At 50.4% G+C, this 6000-nt stretch overlaps 1 pseudogene; it reads right to left on the bottom strand.

The window, feature by feature from the left end:
* Nucleotides 1-556: 556 nt before the first annotated feature.
* Nucleotides 557-4128, bottom strand: LOC135886329 (patr class II histocompatibility antigen, DO beta chain-like; annotated as a pseudogene).
* Nucleotides 4129-6000: the final 1872 nt, after the last annotated feature.

Below are 6000 nucleotides of genomic sequence, written 5' to 3'. Positions count from 1 at the left end.
TTTAGATACAGTACCAGGAACGTAGGAGGATTTCCACTTCTGAGCCATGGAAGCAGAAATTGACTTTTCTTTTCCAGATTTGAACACCCTCAAAATTCAGGAGTGCTCAAGCTCAATTTGGGCAGCTGTTACTTCATTTCTCCCAAATCAAATGTACTGATCCACTGTAACTTGCTGTAGAAAAAGTAGAATAAATTGAGCAAGAAATGCTTCCCAGTGGTTATTAGGACTGGAATTGCTATTTTCAACAGCCATTGCTTTTTTTTTTTTTTTTTTTTTTTTTAGTTTTAGTTTTATGTGTTTAAAAGGAAGACCATGATATTGCATTGGCAAATTCCCCATAGAAACAAAGAATGGAACAAAAGAATAATAAAGGCACCTCAACTTTTCCTCATTTATGTAGGACAGTCTTATAATATGCATCCAGATATCCTCCAATCACACAAGCTGAAAATTGTTCGACTTCACTGCAGTTCTGTAACCATATGGGAACTAATCCTGTCTGTGTTCTGTGCACATCCAAAATTCCTGCTGAATGACCCGCCCTGGGAGCGAGTTACCAGTGACCCAGGGCTGCAGCGGAAGCAGGGTGCAGTTGAGGGGGGGGGAGAGAGCCCAGGGCTGGGGTGGGGGGCAGCCAAAAATTTTTTGCTTGGGGCAGCAAAAATCCTAGAGCCGGCCCTGGTCCAACCTGGGCTTAAAAACCTCCAATAATGGGAATTCCACAGCCTCCCTTGGGATCCTACTTCAGAGATTTACTCCATTTACAGTTAGAAAGTTTTTCCTAATAACTAACTTCAATCTCCCTTGCTGCAGATTAACCCATCACTTCTTGTCCTACCCTCAGCAGACATGGAGAACCGTTCATCCCCGTCCTCTTTATAACAGACCTTCACCTATTGGAAGACTGTTCCCAGGTCTCCCCTCAACGTCCTCTTCTCTAATCTAAACATACCCAGGTTTTTTTCCACCTTTCCTCCTACGTCAGGTTTTTTTAACCTTTGATCATTTTTGTTGCTCACCTTTGGACTCTTTTCCATTTCCTTATATCTCTCCTAAAGGGTGGTGCCCAGAACAGTACTCACCAGTGTCAAGTAGAGTGGAACAATGACCTCCCAGATGACACTAAACTGAGGGGAGAGGTAGAGATGCTGGAGGGTAGGGATAGGGTCCAGAGTGACCTAGACAAATTGGAGGATTGGGCCAAAAAAATCTGATGAGGTTCAACAAGGACAAGTGAAGAGTCCTGCACTTAGGAAGGAAGAATCCCATGCACTGCTACAGGCTGTGGACCGACTGGCTAAGCAGCAGTTCTGCAGAAAAGGACCTGGGGATTACAGTGGATGAGAAGCTGGATATGAGTCAGCAGTGTGCCCTTGTTGCCAAGAAGGCTAACAGCATATTGGGCTGCATTAGTAGGAGCATTGCCAGCAGATTAAGGGAAGTGATTATTCCCCTCTATTCGGCACTGGTGAGGCCACATCTGTAATATTGCGTCCTGTTTTGGGCCCCCACTACAGAAGGGATGTGGACAAATTGGAGAGAGTCCAGCAGAGGACAACGAAAATGATCAGGGGGCTGGGGCACATGACTTATGAGGAGGGGCTGAGGGAACTGGGCTTGTTTAGTCTGCAGAAAAGAAGAGTGAGGGGGGATTCGATAGCACAGCCTTCAACTATCTGAAGGGGGGTTCCAAAGAGGATGGATCTAGGCTGTTCTCAGTGGTGGCAGATGACAGAACAAGGAGCAATGGTCTCAAGTTGCAGTGGGGGAGGTCTAGGTTGGATATTAGGAAACACTATTTCATTAGGAGGGTGGTGAAGCATTGGAATGGGTTACCTAGGAGGTGGTGGAATCTCCATCCTTAGAGGTTTTTAAGGCTCGGCTTGACAAACACCTGGCTGGGATGATTTAGTTGGTGTTGGTCCTGCTTTGACCAGGGGATTGGACTAGATGACCTCCTGAGGTCCCTTCCAACCCTAATCTTCTATGATTCTTCTATGATTCTATGATCCCGACTGAGATCAGGGTCCCGTTGTGCCAGGCGCCGCACAGACCATCAGTGAAAGTCAGACCCTTCTCTAAAGAGCTTCAATTTAAAATGACACCACAGACAAAGGAAGAAGGAGCTAGAACCCAGGAGTCCTGGCTCCCAGCCCCCGCCCTGCTCTAACTGCTAGACCCCACTCCCCTCCAGAAGCTGGGGATAGAACCAGGAGTCCAGGCTCCCAGACCCTACTTAAGATCCCCTGTGTCTCTCTCCTGCTCTCAGTCTTCTGCTCTTTCTCTCAGGAGCTTTATCTCAGTACCAGCTCCCCAGCCCAGGCTCCCTCACCCCCACTTCCAAACCCTTCCCTAGCTGGGTCCTGGGCGGCAGCGATCGCCCTGATAGAAGCATCTGACTCTGGGCAGGAGCCAGGATCTGCAAAACAGAGAGCTCCCAGCTCCACTCCCCTTGCGCCTGGCCCCCCGCCACTCACCAGCCCCAGCCCCGGGGGGCAGGAGAAAGGCCGTGGGCAGCAGGATCAGGATCAGCATTGTCACCGTCTGGGGAAAGCGACAGTGCTCGTGCCTCAGCACTGGGGGATTTATAAAGCCAGCAGCAAACCCCAGATCACGTTCACTCTCCCCTCGTGGGGAGCTGGGACCACTCAGGGACCCTCAGAAACCTCAGGATCATGCCGCTGACAAGTGGGGGGCACGAGGGAGGAGGAAGGAGCCCAGGGGAAAGTCCCTCTGGGATACAGCATCCTCCCCCGCCCCCAGAACATCTGGGAGCAGGAAATCCTTGAGTCAACTGCTCCCCCTGGGCCTCCTGGCCCCCCCGCTCCCAGGTCACCTCGATGTCACGGGGACAGAACCCCGTCACATGGCAGACAAGGCGGCGCGTCAGTCCTAGTTCCCTGGGACGAGGACCACACGCACTGTGGGCTGGGCTGGGGGAGGGCGAGAAAGGGGTTTTAGTCACAGGGAATGGGATAGCAGAGGGCTGCATCAGGTCGGGATTGAGGGGCACCAGCAGAGATGTCACCTGTCTTCTGAGCAGTGAACGGTGCGGTGATCCCATTGAAGATTCTGCATTGCTGCAGCGTGCAAACGTTCATCACAGTGAAAGTGTCCCCTTTGCAGTTCCAGCTTTCCGCCACTCGCGAGGCTGTTGGGTGCACCGAGAACCAGCAGTTCTGGTCAGCCAGGTACTGCATCACATCCTCCCCACTGAGGGAATATCTGGTGATGGCTCTGACAGCACCAGTGGTATCGTCCAGCTCACAGGTCTTCAGGACCTGCATGTAGCAGGGCTCTGGGGGCAGAGTGGCTACCAGGAGGAGGAGCGAAGTTCTCCCATGTATAGAACCCAGGAGTCCTGACTCCCAGTCCACCCCCTCCCCCTGCAGCCCCACAGACTCCACTCCTCTCCCAGAGCTGGGGCTAGAACTGAGGAGTCCTGCCTCACAGCCCCCCTGCTCTAACTACTAGACTTCACTACCTGAGCTGAGATAGAACCCAGGAGTCCTGCCTTCCAGCCACCCTCCCCCACTGTAATCACTTCAGGGAAGTCACTCCCCTCCCCCAGCTGCCTCCTACCTCCTTTGAGCTGCCTGACCATCCCCTTCTGAGCCAAGCTAAGTGCTGGGAGCCAGGGACTCACCTGCCTGTGGGGAGCTGGCATTCACCTCCCACACCAGGGCCTGGTACTCGGTCTCCACCCAGGGGTCCCAGGCCAGGTGCCAAGCTCTGATCTCACTCCAGAACTGCTGGCTCTCCTGGTCATCCGGCTGTACCCATTGCAGGGAGCCAGCCTGCCAGTGTTGCTGTCATAGGCCAAGAGCACCAGGTCGTTCACCTTCATCACATTCAGCCGCTTGGGCAGACCAGGAACCACCCAGGGGGAGATGAGCTGGGAGCAGGAGAGATGGTGAACCCCTGCAGGAAGGAGAGAGACTGCAATGGACAGCAACCCAAGTGGGCCCTGCAGCACCCAGCCCTGGGGGAGAGAGAATGGGATGGGGAATGGGACCCAGGCTTCCTGGAGAACAGGGTCACTTTACCAGCCAAGGCAAAGGAGCAGAGAGACAAGAGCCAGAAAGACACCAAGACAGGTTTGGCCCAAGGAGCCATCGCCCTGGAGGGGACAGTACAGCACTTCTACGGGGTGGGGTCTGGGACCAGGACCCAGAGACCTGGAGATGGCAGGGCCGCCCCTCCCTGTGCTGAGCTCTCTGCTGCTCTGACAGGAAACACCAGAGGCGAAACCCAGATCCACAAGCTGAGCAAAGTTCAGTAAAGACAAATCCACCGTCCCTTTCCAGCCTTCCTCACTGAGTCACAGGAAGCCTCGCTCTCCACCAGCACAACAGAGACTGAATAACTCCTGTTGCTTGTTCCCAGTTGTCTCTGTTATAACGTGTGTTTACTTTATGAGGAAGATTTCTGTGAGCACAGCAGAAGAGTCCTCAGCCACTCCAATCCATAGCTGTGACATTTGGTAGGGAATATGCAGAGACACAGGACTTTGTGGGTGGCTTTGGCGGGTGGGACTGGGGGGCACAAATATGGGGAGAGAGGTTGTGTCTGGGAATTGGGGTGGACGGGTGGTTGGCATTGGTTGTTTTTAAAATCTGTATTTTACTAGCTGGAAGGGAGAAGTTATGTCCTGATCTCAAGGCATAATGTGGTGCTTCCAAGAACACGCAGCAAGGAGGTTTGGCACTGACAGTGCGGGCATCCTAACCACTGTAGGAAAAAACTGTGAATTTAGTTTTAAATGAACAGAACCAAGGGCTGTTGCAACAGCCAACTTTTTGTGATAGTGTCCAATAATTTTTGTAGTTGTTCTCTGCATGGAGGACAGCACAGTACTAGGGTCACAGGTTGGATCCCATGATGGGCCAAGTTGTCACAGTGGCCATGGTGTCTTCAAAACGTTGGTGGTAAAACACATAGGCAGGGTCTGTCATAGACTAAAAACACCTATGATTTTTTACGGTGTTGTAAATGGCTCATGAAAGCAAAAGTGGTTCCAAAAGGAAGCAGTACACATAAGTAAGAATGCCATCAGGGCTAAAGTTTTTCTCCAAGTGACCAAGCTTATCCATAAGTGTGTACAATTTTCATGCTTTGTGTAACCACCCAGCTTTAGCTGAGTAAACAGTAAAAGGCGGGGGGGGGGTTCCATCTTTGCCCTTTCTGGGCATACAGCCAAGGCAGTGATAAAAGCTGGCTTGTCCTTAAACATTTTAAACCATATAACAGCAGTGGTTTTCAGTTTCGTTTTAGCTACAAAGGAAGTGAGTTGTAAGCTCGTAAGCTTTGTTAACATCTGAAAGGTTCAACTGTCATTTTTTTAAATGTTGGATCAAGTTAAGATGTGTAAATCCCAATTTTAGGACAAAGAATTTGCCACCCTTAAAATAGAACAAAGTACATTTCCCCCCATTTCGTCTAAACACTTAAACTGAAATAAGATTTTGACTTTTGTAATTGTGGTTTTATGAACAAATGTCCAATCCTAGATGGAACTAGTTCATAAAGAGAGAGATTGTGTTGTGCTAACAGGCCTTACAAATTTTCTCCTATCATACAGAAGCTAATGGGCTTGTGGAAAGATTTAATGAAACCTTAAAATCTATGCAAAGAATGTTATCTCCAGGTGTGAGAATGACTGGGACGTGTGTCTCCCTTATCTTCTATATGCCTACAGAAGTGTCCCCAGGAAACTATTGGCTTTCCCCCTTTGATCTCCTATATGGGAGGCAGATGAGGGCACCCCCAGATTTGATTTGAGGCTCTTGGGAGGGCAGTACCGAGGAGACAGGCCAGCCGGTAGAGGAGTATGTTACTCATTTTAAGGAGAATGTACAGTGTATGATGGATTTAGTGCAAAAGAACCTTAAAGGAAGTCAGGAAACCCAGAAGGGTTGGTGCAGTTGGCATAGAGTATTTGATATTGGCGATTTGGTGTTAGTGCTGATCCCAGTGAGGAAAGACAGAATTCAGGAC

Source organism: Emys orbicularis, chromosome 12 (assembly GCF_028017835.1).
Source record: "Emys orbicularis isolate rEmyOrb1 chromosome 12, rEmyOrb1.hap1, whole genome shotgun sequence".
Classification (NCBI taxonomy): domain Eukaryota; kingdom Metazoa; phylum Chordata; order Testudines; family Emydidae; genus Emys; species Emys orbicularis.
The sequence above is the reverse complement of the archived record's forward strand: the minus strand, read 5'-3'. Positions and strand labels throughout refer to the sequence as shown.